At 47.8% G+C, this 24892-nt stretch overlaps 2 protein-coding genes and 2 non-coding genes across 4 annotated transcripts in view; 1 reads left to right on the top strand and 3 right to left on the bottom strand.

Annotated features, from left to right (window-relative positions):
• LOC144175765 (uncharacterized) overlaps positions 1-24892 on the top strand; it is a 419826-nt gene that overhangs the window by 310454 nt on the left and 84480 nt on the right. The gene's annotated exons all lie outside the window — the stretch shown is intronic.
• LOC144176052 (uncharacterized) overlaps positions 1-24892 on the bottom strand; it is a 105094-nt gene that overhangs the window by 63945 nt on the left and 16257 nt on the right. The window lies entirely within an intron of this gene.
• On the bottom strand, positions 21815-21886 carry Trnar-ucu (transfer RNA arginine (anticodon UCU)). Its single transcript has one exon. It is a non-coding gene; the product is annotated as a tRNA-Arg (tRNA).
• Trnar-ucu (transfer RNA arginine (anticodon UCU)) lies at positions 22293-22364 on the bottom strand. The gene has a single exon. It is a non-coding gene; the product is annotated as a tRNA-Arg (tRNA).

The following is a 24892-nucleotide window of genomic DNA, read 5'->3' as shown; positions in this document are numbered from 1 at the left end:
CGGGGATGGTAAACTTCGTTGCATGTCTCTTCGCTCGCTTGGCTGCGTTCGTCCGCTCCCTTACTGCATCTGTGCTGCACAGTCGCCTTTCGCTACTGCCAAGTTTAGGCGCCTGCCATGGAACGCCTCGCGCTTCGAAGACACGTGCAGCTTGGGGATCCACAGCTTCTGGCTTAAAACGTACTGAACCCTGATCAGCGCGAACAAAAAAGGGCCTCACTGATATCCCAGAACCGCAGTGCAACTTTAACTCTCCTCCCCCTTTTCCCTTCACCTGTTTAGGCCATTGGTATCCCGTTTCTATAAAATGTTTCACTGCTACCACCACCACCACCACCACTACCACTCCTACTACTACTACTACTACTACTACTACTACTACTACTACTACTAGTACTACTACTACTACTACTACACAACTACTACTACTATAGCGCGGAAAGAAAACGAACAAAAAGAGCGTCTTTTTTAGTCTTTCGACAGAACGCCTTTCTATGGTTGCCAGTTTTCTTATTGCGCTACACGAAGCAATTTCATCGACACCAAGTCGCCCAAACCCACACTCTGCCGAGCTTCGGGAGTTTTTGTGTGAGGACACCCAAATTGTGCGATACCGCCACATGCAGCTCCTCTAACAAATGCTAGAGCACGGTATACGCCCTAAAAGACTTTTAGGAATAAAGATTCACCACAGGGCGTAAATACGTCACCGAAGCGGCGTTCGTTTTGTGCGATGCACAAGAGAGTTCGCGTTGACGAGAGGTTTGGGTACACAAGGCCGCCGCCACCCGTGCACGAGAAATCAGTTATCACGGCGCATTTGAGCGTCAGCACGGCGCGTGTCGGCGTGCCGAACACCTGCCGACAGCGTCGACGACCACGCGAAAGAAGAGACTCGCGTACCGCCTTCTGAGCACGGCACACGCATGGGGAATGAACACCGCCGCTGGCTGCGGGTTTCGCCATCACATGCAGCCTTGGAGAACCAGCAGGTTGCAGACGCGGCGAATAACTCATTCCAAGGCACTGTTACCGGGGCGCAGCGAAGATATGCACGGCCTCCAGGATAGACACAGCTCTCTTCTGGCATAACCATTGTGTACCGGAACTATATATATCAGCCGAGCATAGCACTCGAATTTTCATCTGTTCGAAGCAAACAGGAGAGAAACAAGAAAGCATGCGTTCGAAGACTGCATACCAATGATACTTCGTGAGGCGACACTTCGTGAATGACACCCTGAACTCTGCTTCGTGAGCCTAATGGTTTAGGATAGTTATCGCTCGTACTTTTCGCACAAATGGCTTGTCGTTGCACGAAGGCTTTTCTATGTGCACAAACGCACAATTTTTTCTCCCAAATGTATGAAGCTGTGGTTCATCCAGTTTACATTGTTGCCACCGCTAATCCCGCACTCTTTTCGTCGTCCTGATACCCTTTGTACCCTTCACTGCACTGTTCTCCGTGTTGATTATTATGTGTTCCAGTGTGCACTTCTTTTAGGTTACAGTCTTCTATTTTGCCTTCAGTAAGCAGAATTACTTGGCACGGCGGCTTCCGGCCGCCGTTACTGCTCGGCGACCTCTCCACTAGAGGTCGTCGAGTCGAGAGGTCGCCGAGTGTAACCCTAGTGTAACCCTAGTGTAACTAGGGTTACACTACACTAACCCTAGTGTAACTAGGGTTACACTAGTACAAGGACCTTTGCTCGTTTCCTCTCGTCTTGTTCGGGCACAAGTTCGCCCTAAATAAAAGTTCTTTCTTTACCGTTGTGTCCCATCCTACGTGACAAATTGTGGTAGAGGTGCGGGGTAGTCCTCGATGGCGCGGGGTCTTTCACCAGGTCTGGGCCTGGGAGCATTGACTCCGAAAATAAAAGTTGATTTGTACAATGTACGCACACAGTCTTACGTCTTTCTTAATGATGTAATGGGCGAACTTTCACGGAAGAGTTACGGTTACCGATGATCTCCCCCTCTCGAGCTTCGCCCCACTTATCATCATTCATTCCGTGGATATGGCGTGATTTTTTTTCATGTCACGGACTCGTGCGACGTCATACGCTAGTCTGTTGGCCGAGCGACCTCGATACCAGTTTTCCTGACTGATCGCGATGCCTACAACAACAGCCGTTTTTAACTGAAACCTCTAGAACCAAGAAAAGCTCTCGTGACAAAAAAAAAAAAAAAAAAACACGGATAAACGGTTCGGCTACGCAAACCGCGGAATTTCGCTCGAAACTAGCGTGCATTTCTGCTTAGAAAGCGTAGTACGTGTGTCCAAAACTCCGCTGTATTTAGTAGTAGTAAGTACGACATTTCATGATGCGATGAGCGGGCAGCCTTCGCTGTGTAGGCGAGGAGAGAGGCTTTAATGAGTACTGCAGAGGTTAGCCCCACAAACAACGGGGCTTGCTGCTCCAGATGGGGTTGAGCATAGTAAGGAAAAAAAAGAAAAGAAAGGGGGAAAAGTACGAAGCAGCAATTGATAAATAAGGAGGAGAAGAAAATGAAGACAAATATGGAGCGTAGAAGAAAGTGAAATATCAGGAGGAAAGACCTGATGGCCTCAAGGTTATAGCGCCTCGGCCAATGCAGCGTCAGAGAAAAAGCCAAGAGCGCCTGTTGCTGGACGCCAGGTTCGGCTACAGCGCAGGGGCTGAAACGGAAGGTGGGAGAGGGCGACTATGTTGGCGACACTTTGCTAGGTTTCAGAGTACGCGCGCAGGATTCGAAGTACGGGCACACAATTTCTTGTGTTCGAACCTCCCAGTCATTTCGCTATAAGCATCGATTGGCTGATCGACTGTTCACTTTATTCATTAATTAATTATACTTTTTGACTGAACCAAGTGCTTGAGTTGATTGGGCATTTCACAACTCGTTGTCTAGTGCTCTTTTGCAGGTATGGGCCACTTTCGGCGAGCTTGATTCCAATTGAAGAGGTTATGTACGCTTCTGTGGCTTAGAAATGCGGGTGCAAAAGCATATTTATCCTTTTTTCCTTTGCGTCTATCTTTCCTCCGCTACTATGACTAAGAAGAAACGGCCAATCACCCTTGTTAGGCCTCCGTTACCTGCCTTGCAGCGCCAAACGTCTTGTACCTCAAGCTTTTGTACGACAACGTTAGGCCTAAAGACACGCCCGCGCTTAACTTTAGGCCTAAAGTCCAGCCTGCTTCTGTCCTTCCGCTAAGCGGACAACTCGATACTAACGGTGGCGCTGTTGCGAAGGCTTTGTCTTACATCTGCGAAAGCACGGAAGGTAGAGTGAAAAAGATTTCGCACTAGAAAAGACCGACATGCGTGATAGCATAAAGCCGTACTGCGGAGCAGCGATATTCCGTTTCGGGATATATATATAGAAGTCGGGCACTCCCGCTGCTATGCAGAACATGAATTAAACTTGTTGACATGGCACGCCACACCTCTGAACTGACGCAAAAGATTCCAAACCGCGCTTATATACGAAAACATTGCGTCGAATCGACGTAAGAACAGTTTACAGTAAAAAGACACCATGGGTTTGGGAAAAAATGGAATTGCTGGAACTCAAACCCAAGGCGCCCGCTCCAAAACTCGCGATTCTACTCCTACGCTACTAAAGCCGAGCAGTACAGTACTTGTAGCAGTTGCTCAAGAGAACAGGAGTGTTCCAAGCAAACCACTAGATGGCGCTGCAGGTGCGCATAGGACATGACGGACTTGTGACTCACACGGGAACAAAACCTCGCTGCGGGGGAGCGTAGCATGCCTGGAGTTATGAGATGTTGCTTTGGCCTGGTTTATCTGGGATGTTCGTTTTACTGCCATCAAAAATTAGTCTTTTTCTACTTTAGTAGAACACGCTCTTTATTGTTTATCATTTGTTTATTCTAGAGGCAAAAGCGCCTAGATATGTACATGCCTGTTCCTGAGTACCTAACGCTAGTTTCTTTGTTTTAGACAACAAACACACAGCCTGCCCCTTGTAAGTACTACAGGGGACACGCTCGTAGACCAGGCTAACACACTCGCGCAACACTTCCAACACGTGTCCAGCTTCATGCAACACTTTCATGCAACACAAAACACCTGCAGAGAAAAAGCCCTTACACGACAAAGACAAATCACTACCTTCTTACACCTCACACTCTATGTGTTGAGGGCTGCCCTGAGCACGTGCAAACCTTCAGCTCCAGGCGCAGATAAGATTACATACACCATGATACAGCACCTACACCCAGACACTCTTGAGACCCTCCTACACCTATACAATAAAATATGGCTTTCGGGGCAGCTTCCAAGGTCTTGGAGGGAGGCCATTGTAGTGGCTTTCCAGAAGGAAGGGAAGGACCCATCCTCTCCTGCCAGTTATCGACCGATCGCCCTCACAAGCGACCTGTGCAAGCTTCTCGAGAAGATGATAAACAGGATACTCGTGTACTTCTTAGAGTGCAGTGGTCTTCTTGAGAGCTGCCAGGCAGGCTTCAGGGCGGGGCGATCCACCAATGATCAGTTGGTTGCATTGGAGTCCTACATTAAAGATGCCTGCGCACATGGCCAATATTGCATGACAGTATTTTGTGATATTGGAAAGGCATACGATACCGCATGGCACTACGGCATTTTTGGAGACCTCAAATCCTTTGGTATATCAGGTAACATGCTGAACACTCTTTCCAGTTACCTGTCCGAACGAACATTTCGTTTAGCATCGGTTCGACACTTTCAAACGTTCACGTGAAGGAAAATGGCGTGCCTCAAGGTGGCATTTTGAGCTGCACCTTGTTTATAGTAAAGATGGACTCTCTCCGAAAGGCACTGCCGCCAACCATCTCCTGCTTGATGTATGTCGATGACGTTCAAATATCTTTTAATCATGTAACATGTCTATATTTGAACGTCAGGCCCAGCTTGGGGTTAACAAACTTGCTCGCTGGGCAGACGAAAATGGGTTTAAACTTAATCCTTCCAAAGTACCTGCGTTGTATTTTCAAGGAGACGCGGGATGAAAGCAGACCCTGACATTAAGCTTCATGGCGACTCGATTCCCGTAAAAAAGGAACACAAGTTTTTAGGTGTAGTTTTAGATGAAAAACTCGCATTCATTCCACACATGAAACAACTCAAGCATAAATGCCTCAAAACGATAAACATCATAAAGCTCCTCTCACACCAATCATATGGGGCCGACAAGCAACTCTTCCTGCGTGTTTTTACCAGTTCAGTGGGATCTCATTTGGACTATGGGAGTGTTGTGTATGGGTCAGCCACGAAAACAGCACTTAAAATGCTCGACCCAGTGCTTCACTTGGCGCTTCGCCTCTCTTGTGGCGCATTCCGTACGAGCGTCTCTACGCAGAGTGCGACAAATGGTGCTTATCACACCAGCGAACCTATGTTGACTTGTTGTATACCCCTTCGAAATTTCATCAATGGACAACCATACTTTTAAACCTGTTTTTAATGATACATCCACATCCGAGATCCTTTTAAATCGCCCAATCATTTCTGCACCTTTCTCACTCAGAGTCAAAGAGCAGGTGTCTGAACTAACTGTCTCATTTTTAGATACCTATAAAACGTTCTGTAGCACGCTTTTACCCCCATGGCAAGTTAGCCCCGTGCTATGCAACTTATCAATCATAAAAATTGAGAAAAATCGAGTTCCAATAACCGCAATTTTGCAGTACTCCTTGTTTTTACAGGATAAATATCACCGTGCAGAATTTTACAGTGATGCGTTCAGAACAACCTCCACCGTGCCTTGTGCTGCGCACGGTCCCAATTTTACTGCAAGTAGAACTATGAATATAAACACCAACATCTTTACGGCGGAGGCGTATGCCATTTTTCTTGTTATAAGTCATATTATTGAACATAATGACCCCAAGTCTGTAATTTATACAGGCTCGTTGAGTGTGGTGCAAACATTGTCATCCACAAAGTCATCCAAAAACTGTCATCAATCTCCTCCTAAAGACCATTATTTCTGCATATGCCTCAAATCTTCAACTGACTGTGTGTTGACTGGCTGGCCACTCTGGGATAGCCGGTAATCAGAGCGCGGATCAGATGGCCGCTGCTGCTGTACTTTCAAATACACTGCACATACCAACGTCACCCTACACTGACCTCAAGCCACACATCAGAAAGCACCTTCGCAATACATGGCAAGCAGACTGGAATACCGAGACAGACAAGTTACACCTAATAAAACCACACTTAGGACCATACACTACGGACAAACGAAACAGGCATTCTGAAGTCACCCTGGCCAGGTTACGGATAGGCCACACACATGCGACGCACTCACACCTGCTCACTGGTTCTCCAAGACCCGTGTGTAGCAGGTGTTAGGAGGGCCTATCTGTAGTCCACATCCTATTCACATGCAAGGCACTCGACACAACAAGGCAAAGACACTTCAGAGAACTATACAAACAACATATTCCGCTACACCCATCCTTGTTTTTGGGTGACAATGCCATGGTTTCCATGGAACGCGTTTTTGAATATTTGTATGATGTTAACTTTTTAAACCTCATTTGCTATCATGCATAATCAAAACTGGCCCTATACACCAGCCATCACCATTGCCTTTAATTGATTTTACTGTTATTCTGGCTTACACATTTTATTACCAACGTTTTTCTGTTATCTACTTTTGTTTGGCGCTCTTTACTCCAGCTGGTCTTGCGCCAAAAGATCCAATCATCATCATTAGTTTCCTTGTTTTTCTTTTCATTTTTTGCCCTGCCTTGCAACCCTCCTGTTCCATTTATTCATTTATTCCACTTTCTTCCCACATTGGGGGGCGCAACTTCAAGCTTACGTCAACACGCTTCCAAGTAGCATTTTTCTGTTAGGCATTTCTCAATCGGAAATTGAGACTGTGTTAAAGCGGCCCCATTGGAAGCACACGCATTTACAAAGTATTACACACTGAAGAGAGACAAACTAAACACGATGAAACTATGGTTTCAACTGTATATGCGCGATCAATCTATCGTGCAACCATGGTACGACCTTTAAACTTTTAATGATGCTGTCCTCTCAACGTCGTGCACAAGATTAACGAGGCACTCAAAAGAACAATCATAAGAACAGTTACCCTTAAGATTTTCCTTCGAACTTTGCAGTCGCTCTGTGCGCTTTCAGCGCTGGGGTTAAGTGCAACGTAGACGCACTGCCATTGACCTAGGGTATGGGTTCGTTGCCGCAGACGTTGTTCAGCACAAATACATTGTACAAATTACAACCGGTGAAACATGAAAAAAAGTTAGCTTTGATTCTTGTGCACGTTGTTTCCTTACGCTGCACCGTGTTTTGCGCCGTTTCGTTCGGAGATATACCAACTTGTCCAACTACAAACCTTCCTCGAAGATCTTGGTAGGAAGCTCAAATATGATGGCAGGGGACCGACGTGATTGATGATTGTAGGGTTTTTTAACGCGCCGACGCAACGCAGGCGATGAGGCGCGCCGTAGTGGAGGGCTCCGGATTAATTTTGACCACCTGGGGATCTTTAACGTGCGCCGAAATCTCGTACACACGGGCGTTTTTGCTTTTCGCCTCCATCAGAAAAGCGGCCGCCGCGGCCGGGAATCGAACCCGCGACCTCGTGCTCAGCAGCGCAACGCCTTAGCCACTGAGCCACCGCGGCGGGTAGGTAGGGGACCGACGTGTTCATATACAACGCCAACACGCCACGCACACTTGTACGGAATGACTACTGGCGTGTAATCACTGCTACCTGTGCTACACGAGCGTTTGAAAGCACATTTGAGTCGAACGGCCTTCGAAATCTTAAATGTGATTCGAACGGGAAGGATTTACGCCGATCCACGCACGCGACAATCCTCAAAGGCAGCTAAAAGTTTCCGCGTTCGCCCGCCAGGTTTTGCTGTCGCCACTGCTGCCCTGTTTCGTTCTTGGCGAAAATTTAATTTCAGAGTTGAAATGGGCAAAAAAGAAAAAAATATTACGGACGAAATCGATAAGTATTGATAGCAATCTACAAGCGCGCACAAGAGATGAAGTTTCTTTTTTCGCACAGCCGGTGTTCAGAGCCCCAAGTTATTTTGTAATCGCACAGCGAGTGATAAAAAACAAAAACAAGTGAAAAACTACGAAGGTCGTGCACTTTAACCACCAAGTTTTACTCGTAAGCAATTATTTTGTAAATACGGCATGCAGAAACTGTGTGCGAGAGTACAAGAGTTCGTGTTTAAAAAACCTTTGAGAACCTCAAAGGTCGTTGGTGGTGTTCCTTTGACTCAAATGACATTTCAACCAAGAGCCTTTGAAAAAACTCCCACCTCCCCTCGCGGGAACCCCTGTGTAGATGCGACGCATAGGCGGAGCGGCGAAGGGACCGCGTTTTATAGCGCGCATAACGTTGAGGGGACTGCGTAAGCCGGTCCCAGTCGATGACGACGTTGGCGTACTTGTAAAGCGGCGTGGACTCTAGGTGTTTGAGCCAAGCGTGAATGTTGCTTCGCCGCGGAGAACGGTACACCGGTTATATGCGCAGCGCGCCCGAAGGAGAGGAAACCGCGGAAGAGAGAGTACTGCACATGCGCCTGCCCCAGTGCGTCTGCCGCGGCTATGACGCAACGTGCCGCGGCTATGACGCAACACAATCCAACACAATCCACTTTAATCCAATCCAATCCAAATTCAATCCAATCCAAGCCAAGCCAATCCAATCGAATCCAATGAAATCAAATCGAATCCAATCCAATGGCCCTCGCGAGAGACTGTTCGCTATCGGAGTGGAAAGAGGGCGAGCGGCGGAGAGCGCAGCTGGCGCGGCGAGGAGAATGGGGGAGGGGTGGACAACGCCGACGACAACGACGACGACGACGCCGGAGGGACAAGGCGAGTGAATCAGATGCTCTGCATCTAAAACATCGTGTAGCAATTCAAAGGTGGCATTTAAGTCAAATTCGACTCGAAGGCCTTCGAAACGCTCGTGTAGCACGGGCAGGAGCGGCAGAACATATTGGCGGGGGCACCAAATTCCCCACTAAGTTCCACGCCGGCAGGCACACGCGGGAAACGCCGCGGGGTCCACGGAGAACAGGGCGGAGCCCGTCACGGCGTCAGCAGCAATCGGGGCCGCCGACGGAACGGCATCGGGCGCGGAGGGAGAACGCATCAGCTGCACAGCGGAGCGAGTGACGACGACGACGAGACGAGCGGCGCGCCGAACAAACGCCGCCGCCACGGGGGCAACGCCCACATGCATCGCTCGATCCGCGCCGGAGGAGACAGAGCGACGCGGTCGAAGACCCCGCGGCGCCGATCTTACACCATGCAACGCTCAAACAACGAGCTCGCTTCTTTCCGCCTTATTTTTCGAAAGAGTAACGGGCACGGTTGGTCCGTATCTGATTCTGGTGTGTACAGCTAAGCGCCCCGAAGATAAATCAGGTCGGGTTCGATGCACCCCGTTTAAATGACAGCGCTGTAGTGGTCTGGTACGCCTAAGCCGCGGCTATACTAGAGCACGCTGGAGCATCGAATCTTCGGAGAAAAAGAGGTGCAACACGTCACGCACCGCCACGAATCATTCTTTTTGTCGACCCCGGAATATTTTACTCCTTTTTCTAGACCAAAACGTCCAGCGTAAAAATCGTCAAATACTTTTTTTTTGTCGTTGCTATTCACGCTTCTGGATTAATGACCATTTCAGCGACCGCAGACACTATTCGACGTGTGCACATTGCAATTGTTGACTGAGCCAAAGTAGTGGATCGCAAGAGTATTACTAAGTACACTCGCCACTTTCAGTATCAGCCATCATCAATTAGGCTCTCCTGTAAGGTCCATCATCTATTTGACAGCGAAGTGCGAGACATTACCACAAATTTTGCGGGGTCAATGAATGTCGGACTATAATTAATATAACGCGCTGTTATTAAAATATAAAATAAAGGAAACAGTTAAGAGGCACCGGCCACTTACAGCGCGGGTATGCACTGTAGTGTCTTGGCGGTTTTCCTTCTAAGACTTGAGATTATTGTGTTCACATTATATCGTCCCTATGTCTTTGCATTAGCTCCTGCATGCACGGGCCGGAGAAGAGCCTGCGGCATCTTTAAATATTATTAATAGACTTCTCCCTTAATAGAGAGAGAGAGAACCACTTTATTTTCCAGAACTGGGATTTAGGGGAAAAGGATGGCCGAAGCCCATACGGCTTCGGCGACCGCAAGGGCCCGTGCGGTTACGTTTCCTGAACCGGCAGGTCCGAGCTCCCAAGGCCTGTTCCCAGAATGGGTCGTGTGGACACTCACAGGGCGATTGAAAGTGAACACCTCGTTGGCGCCAATGCGCGCAGCGTGGTACCGCGGGAAACTTGTGGGGATGCGTGTGTGTGAGCGCGGTCCTGTGGGGGAAGCAGTGCGCTTGCAACGACGGATGCGGGGGGGGGGGGGGGGGGGGGGGGGGTAGCGCCTGCAGAGGATTCGGTAGTGTTGGGCAACAACGCTCGATATGTTAAAAGTGAATACCGAGAAGCCGTTGGGACACCGTGGTGAGGCAGAAAGAGGGTGGTCGATGCTCGGGTGGTCGATGCTCGTGTGGCGCTCGAGATACAGCGCCATTTGGGAGTGCCCAAGCTTCTTACCCGCGCTCCGTTTACCCAACCGTTCCACTACCTGGATGGAGGCGACCTAAGCTCCTCGCCCGAGCTACAGCTACTGACCGCAACTAGGGCTCAAGATAACCTGGCGCGCTTCCCTTACCTGAGGAGCACTCCCTAGCACTGGGACTAGCCAGACGCAAAGTTATTCTCTCAAGGTTGATGTCGGGCCGCCTCATTACCGCCGTGCCGGTGGAGGCGGGTCCACAGCAGCGACACGGGTTGGGTGGGGGGTGCAACTTAAACAAGGTGCCCTCGGCAAAGTTGCGGAGTGCGTGTTGGGAGTCGGTGAGAATTTTCGTCGTGGTGAGGGCGAGGGCCATTCGTCGTGAGGGCGAGGGCCACTGCCGATTCCTCCTGTGTCGCCGGGGAGTCGGGGAGGATAGTCAAGGAAGTGGTAGGTGAATCGGCGAGTGAGGTAATTATACTACTGCAGTGAGGGCTTCCCAGGCAGGGTACTGCGATGCGTCCGCGTACAGCGTGTGTCCCGAGACTGGGTAGTGTGTGTTGTGTCTTGCTCCAGCTTGTCGTCTGGCCGAATGGAAGGTTGGGTGGATTGTACCACGGTGTAACCGCTATGCTGCCGCGCAACTTTACTTTTCACCGATATTGCGACTGTAACTCTGGACACACACCACATTGGTGTAGCGCGCTTTGGACAAATCCCGTTTTTGGCCGACACTAAAAAGAAAAATCCTGCGTGTGCTGCATCAACGATGACTCTTTGCTGCACCGACGACCAGGTTTCTTTTTTTTTGAACAAAAACCGCATGCGCCGACAATCAATGAGCAGTGATTGTGAATGCTTACAAGGCGTGTGTATAGCGATCGCGGTGCTTTAAAGGGACACTGAAGTGAATTTGTCAAGCTCCCGTTTTTGCTTGCACTGCGTAGCCTGGCTCAAATTAGCACACTTTTCATCGTTTATCCGGTTGACACATCAGGAAATTATTTTACAAAGCGCGAAAGAAGAAAAACTACCATGCGCGGTTTGCGGCGGCCGCACCAACTAAAGCTGTGACATTGGGAGGAGCGGGCACCGTGATTGGACGATGCCCAAGGTGAGCAACCAAACAAGTTTCGGTTTCGGTTTCGGTTCTGTAAAATACAACCGGTGGTATTGTTGGATGGGCATTCTCAATAACTCAGTAATCATCGTACCGCGCTTCTGCCATGTTGTCAGCTGTAAAAATGCATAAAGATAAGCCTGCCAGGACGGCTTGGAATCGTAGCATTCACTATAGCCGAGACCTATGCAGTGCATGAACGCCCTCCGCGTACCCGCAGACGCCCAAATGTCATGCGCTTTTCCCCCATATTTGGAGCTTGCCTCCCTCATGCCTGTATCGTAAAAAGCGTGTTCGCACCAGGCCAAGGGTCTGTTCATTCTGGCCTGTGCCCACTGCCTGCAAGCAGTCGGTGCTTATGGCAACAGCACGCCAACGAGAACTCGCTAGCGCGCCAGTGCCTGCCTGCGCGCGTTTTGTGAACTAGTTCGTAGAGCCATGAACGTTGCGGCCCAAAAAAAGGTGAACTCAATATAGAAAACATCGGCGGAAAACGAAAAAGTTAACTTACAAAAAAAAAAAGCATGTACCCGCGGGGATTCGAACTCGTGACTTGCAAAAACACTTGCGGTGACATACCTAGCGCCCCAGACCACGCGGCCACGGGGCGGGATCCACTGGCTTTGCTAGTATATATTGTACAACCAGTTTACACTTTTATTTAGTTTTGGCATTTCAAGCAGCTTAGGTGACTATTTGTTGTATTGCGCTCGTGCAGTAAGCGTCGCCCGAGTTTCCACAATAGCTCACGTCAAGCAATTGCATTTCGTAGACGGAAAAGCGTTCGCAGATGCGTAGTCGTGCTGCTGACCGCTGTGCTTGTTCGCCCAGCGCAAAAAAGTGCTTCCCTCACCCTAGTTTTACGCTGTACGGTAAAAATATCAGTTGATTTTATTTCCTTAGCTTAGTACCTATATTGACTTCGCTGACTCTTCTCCCGCCTTCAAGAGGCCTTATATTTTCCTACTGGCGTACCAGTCAGCGAAGCGTCGCATAGTTAAAATGGTTGCAGCGCAAAAACGACGACGGACGAGTGAGGAACAAACGGGACGAGCGCTCGTCCCGTTTGTTCCTCACTCGTCCGTCGTCGTTTTTGCGCTGCAACCATTTTAACTATGTACCAACAAGCCCAACTGGTTCTCAAAGCGTCGCATGTGCGCTTGTGCAGCGCTTGTGTGAAGCGACATTGACTTGGAGCTAGATACAGTGTACAAACTAACCAAGTAAAGAAAGGCAGATTCTTCCATTCACAAACGTGTCCTGGCTTCGTTTCAACTGAGCGAACGAATTGCGACGACCCGTCGGCGGCCGGCGGACGAAACGCTGGGCCCTCTGTCTGAAGGCCGGGGAGCCGTGCAGTAGCGCAGCCAATTGCCAGCTCGGCTCCTCGCGACGTCACACGAAAACGCCGCAGAAAATGGGCAAGCGTAAAGAGAGGAGGACAGCATTTTCGAATTAATTTTTCTACTAAATAAAATCGCGTAAACGCGCCCAGGGTGGTCGAAACATGGCCTGGGGACTCCGGACTACAATTTGCGCAAGTAATCCCGCAATGTTTACATATCACTTCAGTGTCCCTTTAAACGGACACATAGGTGAGTGGTGAATACTTTCGAATCACTTCATCGGGCTAGAACATAGACCGCCTTCATCGTCTCCTGGGTTGCATCGGGCTATCGAGTCGCGTGTTCCTCTAGGAGAGCATGTTCAAAGGTTCATTCTTTCCCGCACCATCGTTCTCACCAGTTCTAGCTCAACTAGCATAAAGTCGGGTAAAAATTTAAAATAAAGCAGGCTGCAATGGCGCCACTCCGTTATAGAATATCAGCACGACGGTTTCCAGTGACGGAACGTGAAAATCGTCTGGCATTTCTTTTTTTGTTCTGAGCCTTAGAGTGGGCCTCGGCGTTGCGTGACGTGAGGAATGGAGGACAAGCCTTCAACTAGACATCGCACAAATGGCAGTCATACTAGTACGACCCCTTCGTGTCTCTGTTAATGCTGAACGCGGTCTTGCGAGTTCACCCAAGACGATCAACACCAAAGAGAGCGAGCGATATATATATATATATATATATATATATATATATATATATATATATATATATATATATATATATATATATATATATAAATCTAGAGAAAGATAAACTCACAAAGCGCGCAGAAATAGTATAAGTAAAGAGTCGGATACACAGCAAGAACAATAACAAACAATGTTTACTTACGTAGCGGCAATGGGACTTGCCTTCATCAGAGTAAAGTTACATGATTATGGTGTCGCAAACATTGAACACATTTCTTATATAGGTTTGCATAAAACTGTAAGAAGGAATGGAAAATGTTTCGCAAATGGAGAGTGTGCATACAGTCAGGCTACGCCTACGTTACAACATCAACCAACCCAAAAAAAAAAAAAAAAAGGGGGGGGGGGGGGAGCAAGAGAGAGAAAAAGGGGTCGTGTTAACAATGCAGCGTTCAAGGTTGCACCATGACGGGTCAACGTATGCCGCGCGGGTTGCAAGTTCAGACAATGGGGGAAAATGGTCAACCGCGGTTTGTAAAGAAAGGGAAGAGTATACAGCAAGGTATTCAGTGGCTGGGGAGACTGGTTCTAGGGAAAGCGAAGATGGGTGTGCCCCCCGCGGATGAAGAGAATAGATAGGGTGCACAAAAGAGCATTTCACAGAAGCTAGCAATCGAACAGGAAATAGGTAGGGTCACAAAAGGTTAAACATGAATAGATCACAAAGAGTTAAACATTCTTAAGTGGTGGTGGGAACGAGGCCTCCTTCTCCCGGACAAATGGCATTGTTGAGCCGCATTAAGCTAACAAAGCTGCTGTATTAGGAGAGTTTCTGCGAATTCTGGTGGCAAACTCGAGGGTAGGAATAATGAACATAGTTATAAAACTTATGAAGCCGCTAAGTTTATTCGAGGGATAAGCACGTTAATTTTCCGTAACTTTCATTAATTCCAAGTGTGGCTGACCCAAACTTATAAATGAGATAAGATTCCCGAACCTCGCGGTCGTGGTGCGTTTTGAAGGCGGATTCTAAAATCGTTGCTTTAAGATGATCAAATGCATGCCCGGGACTGTTCACATGTCTTGACAGGGGCAAATAAGGGCAGCTTTTTGCATGAGAGCGGTGATTATTGAACCGTATTCGGAAGGGCGTTTCAGTTTGGCCGATATATTGTTGCCTACAAACAGTGCACTCTAGAAGATATACGACATTAGCGGAGTCACAGTTAAAGTTACCTTTTATATTTACGTAGTAGTCTGAAGCCGTGCTGGTGGCGCGCTGTGTAGTGGTCATGTGTGGGCATACTTTACATCGGGGTTTATTGCAGGGCATGCAGCCAGTAGTTGCCGGTCGGTTGATACGAGAGTTAGTAAGAAAGTCCCCTAAATTCTTATTACGCCGGTAGACAACGCGTGGTGGTTCGGGGAATATGCTTTTTAAGCGGTCACTTTGCATTAGGATATTGTGATGTTTTTTTAGCACGGTTGACACTCTTGGAGCGGAGGATGAGTGGGTTAAAACTAAGTTAGTTTGCGGGTTCCCGTTCGGGGCTTTTTTCTTACAGATTTCGTTACGGTCTAATTGGTTGGCTCGCACAATAGCGTCGTCGATAACTTTTTCCGGGTATTTTTTATTCAGGAGGGAGGTCTTGAGTTCTCGACAGTTTGAGTCAAAGTCGGCTTGGTTTGAGCAAATTCTCCTAAATCGGTGGGCTTGGCTGTAAGGTATTGCTGTCTTGCAGTGTCTGACATGGCTACTTCGGAAGTGCAAATACTGCCGCGTGTCTGTCGGTTTTCTATACAGTTTAGTTTGAAGCCGACCTTGGAAGGTAGTAACGGTGACGTCCAGAAAGTTTACACTGTGTTCCGAATAGGAATGAGCAAGGGAAATACTAGGATGGGCTAGATTAAATGCCTCAATGAAGGTGAGGAATTCCGCCTCACCGTGTTGCCAGATCATGAATATGTCATCAATATACCTTTTATAGTACATTGGCTTTAAATTTTGGGTGTCAAGAAAGTTTGATTCGAGGTGAGCCATAAAGATATTAGCGTAGTTAGGTCCGATTCGAGTTCCCATTGACGTTCCGCTGACTTGCACGTAATGAACTCCGTCGAACTCAAAATTGTTAAGTTCAAGAATAAGCCTAAGGAATGTTTGGAGAGCAGAAGAATCGATAGGTTTGTCGCACGATGACTGCTCATACGCAAGGGATACAGCGGCGATGCCATCTTCATGGGGGATGTTAGTATACAGTGACGCAACATCAAGGGTGACTAGAAGGCAGTTATCAGGAATTTCAATTTTTGAGATGTCTGAGAGAAAGTCATTGGTATCCTTAATGAAGGAGGGAAAGCTGGGCGGAATGTCGCAAATGAGATTATCCACATAGCGCGAGAGGTTTTCGGTAACAGTGCCAATGCCAGAAACAATGGGGCGCCCTGGGTTGTTCACCTTGTGAATCTTTGGGAGAAGATAGAATTTACCGGCTACTGGGCTTAAGGGGATCAGGGAACGAGCCGTGGTTTCATTTATTGTTTTATTTTTAACAAGCTCAGCAAGTTTATCTTTGACAATTTGCTTATAATCTTGAGTGGGATCATTGGGTAGTGCTTTATAGAACGTCGATACTGATAGTTGCTTATTGGCCTCGTTAACATAGTCGGTTTTGTCAAGGATTACGATTGCGCCTCCCTTGTCGGCAGGTTTAATAATTATGTCGGGACAGCTTGCGAGTTCCTCTAGGGCTTTCTTTTCGTTGGTAGTCATGTTGTGGCGGAAAGAATTTTGTGTTTGGTATGCTTTTCGCACATCGCGTTGGACAGCTTTGATGTACATGTCGAGGCAACTATCACGCTGTGTGGGAGGGGTCCAGTGCTTATAGCTAGGTAGGGTTCTGCGGGCTTCTTCCGTCGCGGGGTGATCGTAGAAGTATTCTCGTAGCCTCATGTTTCTGGCGAAGTTATCTAAGTCCTTAAAAAGTTGAAATTCATCAAAACCACCAGTAGCCGGGCAAAAGTTTAGGCCCTTTGACAAGACGTTCATCTGAGCTGGGGAGAGGGTTATGCTTGAAAGGTTCATTACATTCCCGGTAAGGTTTTCTTTTGTGACGGCAGGCGAGGGAAAAATATTAGTACAGTGGTTTAACTGAACTGTTTGGGGTGCAGTAGTCGAAGCATTTATTACAGTTGTAGTGACATTATCGGCCGTATTGTCAGAGTTGGGGCAGTTACTAGTGCCGGAGCTTGTTAGGTTCTTACGCATGTGGCCAGTGTTAGAAATCTTATCTCGGTTAAACTTTCGGGCTTTTGTTCGGGATATGGCGGAGGCCATCTTAGACTCGTAGTTGCTTAAAAGGTTCAACTCTCTTTTGCTTAGTCCCTGACTAAGTAGTTCCTCTTTCTTTCGGAGAGAATGGGCCGTAGTTTCGTAGTGATTGAGGATTATTTCAGTTAATTGTAAAGATGCTTTATCGAGTACCTGTTTCCACTTATTCATGTTGGACGGGGAGAGTTCGGTAGTAGCAGGTTTTATTCTAATCCTAAGACCCCTGGGAGCGACCGCGGCAGTCAAGTACTGTGCAAGAGCGGAAACGTGCAATTCGGAACGTACGCGCTTTTCGGTGATTTTTCTTAGCTTTAAAAACTGTCTTGAAACGGGGAAGGAGGCCGCGTTACCTGTTTTTTCGTGTTGTAGTCAGTTGCTGCTATGCCGATTCTTTCGAAGGTTGTAAGGGCATGTGGCACGGAGGGCTGGATTTTGGACCCCGGAAGGTCCGGCGGACGCGCTGCTGTTGGTTTTCGTGGGCTCGGCGGTCGCTGAAGATGCGGAGGTTGGGCGTGGCATGCTGTTGGTGCGGCGCCGGTCAGGGAGCTTCTTAGTGTCGCCGCGAGCGTTTCCTCGGGGCATTGTGGCCGCTGCAGGTTTGCCAGTAGGGGTTGGCATGTCGCTGGCGCGACGCTCGTCCGTGGACTTCGGGGTTGGGGCGCTGGCGCTCGCCAGCGCCCCAACCCCGAAGTCCACGGACGAGCGTCGCGCCAGCGACATGCCAACCCCTACTGGCAAACCTGCAGCGGCCACAATGCCCCGAGGAAACGCTCGCGGCGACACTAAGAAGCTCCCTGACCGGCGCCGCACCAACAGCATGCCACGCCCAACCTCCGCATCTTCAGCGACCGCCGAGCCCACGAAAACCAACAGCAGCGCGTCCGCCGGACCTTCCGGGGTCCAAAATCCAGCCCTCCGTGCCACATGCCCTTACAACCTTCGAAAGAATCGGCATAGCAGCAACTGACTACAACACGAAAAAACAGGTAACGCGGCCTCCTTCCCCGTTTCAAGACAGTTTTTAAAGCTAAGAAAAATCACCGAAAAGCGCGTACGTTCCGAATTGCACGTTTCCGCTCTTGCACAGTACTTGACTGCCGCGGTCGCTCCCAGGGGTCTTAGGATTAGAATAAAACCTGCTACTACCGAACTCTCCCCGTCCAACATGAATAAGTGGAAACAGGTACTCGATAAAGCATCTTTACAATTAACTGAAATAATCCTCAATCACTACGAAACTACGGCCCATTCTCTCCGAAAGAAAGAGGAACTACTTAGTCAGGGACTAAGCAAAAGAGAGTTGAACCTTTTAAGCAACTACGAGTCTAAGACGGCCTCCGCCATATCCCGAACAAAAGCCCGAAAGTTTAACCGAGATAAGATTTCTAACACTGGCCACATGCGTAAGAACCTAACAAGCTCCGGCACTAGTAACTGCCCCAACTCTGACAATACGGCCGATAATGTCACTACAACTGTAATAAATGCTTCGACTACTGCACCCCAAACAGTTCAGTTAAACCACTGTACTAATATTTTTCCCTCGCCTGCCGTCACAAAAGAAAACCTTACCGGGAATGTAATGAACCTTTCAAGCATAACCCTCTCCCCAGCTCAGATGAACGTCTTGTCAAAGGGCCTAAACTTTTGCCCGGCTACTGGTGGTTTTGATGAATTTCAACTTTTTAAGGACTTAGATAACTTCGCCAGAAACATGAGGCTACGAGAATACTTCTACGATCACCCCGCGACGGAAGAAGCCCGCAGAACCCTACCTAGCTATAAGCACTGGACCCCTCCCACACAGCGTGATAGTTGCCTCGACATGTACATCAAAGCTGTCCAACGCGATGTGCGAAAAGCATACCAAACACAAAATTCTTTCCGCCACAACATGACTACCAACGAAAAGAAAGCCCTAGAGGAACTCGCAAGCTGTCCCGACATAATTATTAAACCTGCCGACAAGGGAGGCGCAATCGTAATCCTTGACAAAACCGACTATGTTAACGAGGCCAATAAGCAACTATCAGTATCGACGTTCTATAAAGCACTACCCAATGATCCCACTCAAGATTATAAGCAAATTGTCAAAGATAAACTTGCTGAGCTTGTTAAAAATAAAACAATAAATGAAACCACGGCTCGTTCCCTGATCCCCTTAAGCCCAGTAGCCGGTAAATTCTATCTTCTCCCAAAGATTCACAAGGTGAACAACCCAGGGCGCCCCATTGTTTCTGGCATTGGCACTGTTACCGAAAACCTCTCGCGCTATGTGGATAATCTCATTTGCGACATTCCGCCCAGCTTTCCCTCCTTCATTAAGGATACCAATGACTTTCTCTCAGACATCTCAAAAATTGAAATTCCTGATAACTGCCTTCTAGTCACCCTTGATGTTGCGTCACTGTATACTAACATCCCCCATGAAGATGGCATCGCCGCTGTATCCCTTGCGTATGAGCAGTCATCGTGCGACAAACCTATCGATTCTTCTGCTCTCCAAACATTCCTTAGGCTTATTCTTGAACTTAACAATTTTGAGTTCGACGGAGTTCATTACGTGCAAGTCAGCGGAACGTCAATGGGAACTCGAATCGGACCTAACTACGCTAATATCTTTATGGCTCACCTCGAATCAAACTTTCTTGACACCCAAAATTTAAAGCCAATGTACTATAAAAGGTATATTGATGACATATTCATGATCTGGCAACACGGTGAGGCGGAATTCCTCACCTTCATTGAGGCATTTAATCTAGCCCATCCTAGTATTTCCCTTGCTCATTCCTATTCGGAACACAGTGTAAACTTTCTGGACGTCACCGTTACTACCTTCCAAGGTCGGCTTCAAACTAAACTGTATAGAAAACCGACAGACACGCGGCAGTATTTGCACTTCCGAAGTAGCCATGTCAGACACTGCAAGACAGCAATACCTTACAGCCAAGCCCACCGATTTAGGAGAATTTGCTCAAACCAAGCCGACTTTGACTCAAACTGTCGAGAACTCAAGACCTCCCTCCTGAATAAAAAATACCCGGAAAAAGTTATCGACGACGCTATTGTGCGAGCCAACCAATTAGACCGTAACGAAATCTGTAAGAAAAAAGCCCCGAACGGGAACCCGCAAACTAACTTAGTTTTAACCCACTCATCCTCCGCTCCAAGAGTGTCAACCGTGCTAAAAAAACATCACAATATCCTAATGCAAAGTGACCGCTTAAAAAGCATATTCCCCGAACCACCACGCGTTGTCTACCGGCGTAATAAGAATTTAGGGGACTTTCTTACTAACTCTCGTATCAACCGACCGGCAACTACTGGCTGCATGCCCTGCAATAAACCCCGATGTAAAGTATGCCCACACATGACCACTACACAGCGCGCCACCAGCACGGCTTCAGACTACTACGTAAATATAAAAGGTAACTTTAACTGTGACTCCGCTAATGTCGTATATCTTCTAGAGTGCACTGTTTGTAGGCAACAATATATCGGCCAAACTGAAACGCCCTTCCGAATACGGTTCAATAATCACCGCTCTCATGCAAAAAGCTGCCCTTATTTGCCCCTGTCAAGACATGTGAACAGTCCCGGGCATGCATTTGATCATCTTAAAGCAACGATTTTAGAATCCGCCTTCAAAACGCACCACGACCGCGAGGTTCGGGAATCTTATCTCATTTATAAGTTTGGGTCAGCCACACTTGGAATTAATGAAAGTTACGGAAAATTAACGTGCTTATCCCTCGAATAAACTTAGCGGCTTCATAAGTTTTATAACTATGTTCATTATTCCTACCCTCGAGTTTGCCACCAGAATTCGCAGAAACTCTCCTAATACAGCAGCTTTGTTAGCTTAATGCGGCTCAACAATGCCATTTGTCCGGGAGAAGGAGGCCTCGTTCCCACCACCACTTAAGAATGTTTAACTCTTTGTGATCTATTCATGTTTAACCTTTTGTGACCCTACCTATTTCCTGTTCGATTGCTAGCTTCTGTGAAATGCTCTTTTGTGCACCCTATCTATTCTCTTCATCCGCGGGGGGCACACCCATCTTCGCTTTCCCTAGAACCAGTCTCCCCAGCCACTGAATACCTTGCTGTATACTCTTCCCTTTCTTTACAAACCGCGGTTGACCATTTTCCCCCATTGTCTGAACTTGCAACCCGCGCGGCATACGTTGACCCGTCATGGTGCAACCTTGAACGCTGCATTGTTAACACGACCCCTTTTTCTCTCTCTTGCTCCCCCCCCCCCTTTTTTTTTTTTTTTTTGGGTTGGTTGATGTTGTAACGTAGGCGTAGCCTGACTGTATGCACACTCTCCATTTGCGAAACATTTTCCATTCCTTCTTACAGTTTTATGCAAACCTATATAAGAAATGTGTTCAATGTTTGCGACACCATAATCATGTAACTTTACTCTGATGAAGGCAAGTCCCATTGCCGCTACGTAAGTAAACATTGTGTGTTATTGTTCTTGCTGTGTATCCGACTCTTTACTTATACTATATATATATATATATATATATATACATATATATATATATATATATATATATATATATATATATATATATATATATATATATATATATATATATATATATATATATATACACATACAGAAAGATAAGTCGGCAGTCTACAACGCCAAAGGAGGCATAGGGGTGTGGTTAGGCTCTTTTTTTTTAGTACGGGTAATGAAGTTAATATATTTTTTTAAATATACGGAAGAAAGAAAGAAAAACACGTGCCCAGAGTGGGGACCGAACCCACGCCTTTCGATTAGATCTCGAATGCCTTACCAATTCGGCTATCTGGGCGACTGTGTTCTCCTTCACTTTCTGGGCTATTTATATTTACTAGAAGTGTATCTGACGCTTGAGGGTGGTAGCCAGCGCCACTCAGACTACACGGGGAGAAGGGGACCTTCTTTTCAACCCCCGGGGCGTGACTAGAACGTCTACAGCCTGTCATGAGCGGGTAACTGGCGGGAAGCCCTCTTATGCTACCTAGGCATCAAGGCTGCCACAATCGAGACCCTCGCTAGGCTTTCGCAGAATAATATAGTAAGGAAATGAGGGGCTCGTTGGGGAAATACAGAAAGATAAGTCGGCAGTCTACAACGCCAAAGGAGGCATAGGGGTGTGGTTAGGCTCTTTTTTTTTAGTACGGGTAATGAAGTTAATATATTTTTTTAAATATACGGAAGAAAGAAAGAAAAACACGTGCCCAGAGTGGGGACCGAACCCACGCCTTTCGATTAGATCTCGAATGCCTTACCAATTCGGCTATCTGGGCGACTGTGTTCTCCTTCACTTTCTGGGCTATTTATATTTACTAGAAGTGTATCTGACGCTTGAGGGTGGTAGCCAGCGCCACTCAGACTACACGGGGAGAAGGGGACCTTCTTTTCAACCCCCGGGGCGTGACTAGAACGTCTACAGCCTGTCATGAGCGGGTAACTGGCGGGAAGCCCTCTTATGCTACCTAGGCATCAAGGCTGCCACAATCGAGACCCTCGCTAGGCTTTCGCAGAATAATATAGTAAGGAAATGAGGGGCTCGTTGGGGAAATACAGAAAGATAAGTCGGCAGTCTACAACGCCAAAGGAGGCATAGGGGTGTGGTTAGGCTCTTTTTTTTTTAGTACGGGTAATGAAGTTAATATTTTTTTTAAATATACGGAAGAAAGAAAGAAAAACACGCGCCCAGAGTGGGGACCGAACCCACGCCTTTCGATTAGATCTCGAATGCCTTACCAATTCGGCTATCTGGGCGACTGTGTTCTCCTTCACTTTCTGGGCTATTTATATTTACTAGAAGTGTATCTGACGCTTGAGGGTGGTAGCCAGCGCCACTCAGACTACACGGGGAGAAGGGGACCTTCTTTTCAACCCCCGGGGCGTGACTAGAACGTCTACAGCCTGTCATATATATATATATATATATATATATATATATACAAGAGAAGAAAAACTTCGAACAAGGTAAAAGCACGATTGTGGCCTACGTTTCAGCAAAGAGAACTTGCTTTCCTCAGGGCCCTGAGGAAAGCAGGGTTCCTCAGTTTCTTCAGGGCCCTGAGGAAACTTGCCCTGAGGAAAGCAAGTTCTCTTTGCTGAAACGTAGGCCACAATCGTGCTTTTACCTTGTTCGAAGTTTTTCTTCTCTTGTGTTCTCTACCATCTTCAAAGTTCTACTACTCCCTATATATATATATATATATATATATATATATATATATATATATATATATATATATTGTCGCGAAGCGGAGATCTCTTGATGTTTTCTGGTTGTTTTTTAGTTCTGTGCCGCCGCCGGGGCTCTTCCTCCCAAGTGTTTGTGTGAAGGCGCTTCGGACGCGGTTGGGCCCTGGCCCTTTTTTTTTGAGAAACGGCTCCGGCGCGTGTGTCTGCCCGTCGGCCGACCGGGAGACGACGGCTGTTGGGGGAAGCGAACCCACGCCTCGGCTTCTGTTACCGCACGCACTGGCGTCTCCGACCCCCCGTTGCGCGCTTACGCGGGCCGCTGTGTTCTTCCGACGACCTTCCCTTTTCCCCTGTTTACTTTAGTGCGTTTTGTCTAACTACTTGCTCTACGCCCGTAATTCTCCAAGCGCGCGTTTTCGAGTCGAAACCTTGTGTCTGTGTTTTTGGTCCTTTTCACTTTGGCGGGGACATGTCTGATTGGAGCTTAGAAGCGTCTTCCTGATTGGCTGCGGGTGTGCCTAAGACTTGCTCCCGATAGTCCGCACACGCTAGGATGCGCTTTTTCCCCCAATGCGTCCCCCCAAAGCAAATATAACGCGGCCCCTCTGGCGATTGAGAGAGAGCAACACCAGGAAAGCCGCTTGCTGCCGGTCGTCATGCCCTCCCGCCGGGAGCCATTCGCCCGCCAACTATGTCCCGCTAAGTACGCTTAATCTTTGACTGGATTTCTCATCTATGTAACAAGTGTATTCATTCTATTTCATATGTGTTAAATGTCACCAATGTCATCTGTAAAGTAAACAAGTTAACTTTAAAACCTCTTCGACGTCTCGACTTTTTCCTTCCGATCTTCATGCTACAGTAGCGGCAGTATGTAACCAAAAATACTACGTTACAATATATATATATATATATATATATATATATATAGAGAGAGAGAGAGAGAGAGAGAGAGACTTTATTGCCGGTCAGATACCATCCGGTGTGGCCAGTTACTTCCGCGCATCAAACGCAATGGCGCAGGCTATAACCCCCCAAAAGAAAGCTCGCCGCGAGCGGCCTTAGCTGGATGACAAGAGACGGAAAGAACGCCGTTTGAATCGCCCTCTGGATCGCGGGTGGTTTTCTGTTGCCCTCCTCCCGCCTCCTATTCGCTCGCTTTGTTCTCGGCCGCCTTGGGGGACAGACAACCCTGCAGATCGTTTGCTGTTCGGTTGCCGCGCGGAGGTTGAGTAATTAGAAACGCGATACGCATAGATGGACGGCGTTGGCATGGCTGCCTGCATTCCGCTGTGGCCAAGTGTCGCTCTTTAAAGCTCACATTCCCCACAGTTGACGGTGCATAAGAGCGACCTCAAGAAGGGGTGCAATGAGGACTCACCCGCGCAGTGTATATCTCACGCAGCCACACAATGAACTGCGACAGCCGAGGCTCCAACACGGACTGAGAAGGGCACGCACGAAGACACGGGCGCGCAAAAGGTAGAAACAAGAGCAGGCTCCGCTATGCGATATTCCGTTCCGTGATAGGTACAAGCATGGCACTTCGGGTGCAAAACGTTACCTCAACGAGTTGACATGCCGTATGCGAAACAGCCATGGGCTCAACGCGATT

The sequence above is a fragment of the Haemaphysalis longicornis genome, unplaced genomic scaffold, assembly GCF_048455015.1.
Source record: "Haemaphysalis longicornis isolate Haplotype H1 unplaced genomic scaffold, Haemaphysalis longicornis Haplotype H1 scaffold_3, whole genome shotgun sequence".
NCBI lineage: Eukaryota > Metazoa > Arthropoda > Arachnida > Ixodida > Ixodidae > Haemaphysalis > Haemaphysalis longicornis.
This window is presented reverse-complemented; position numbering and strand designations above follow the sequence as displayed.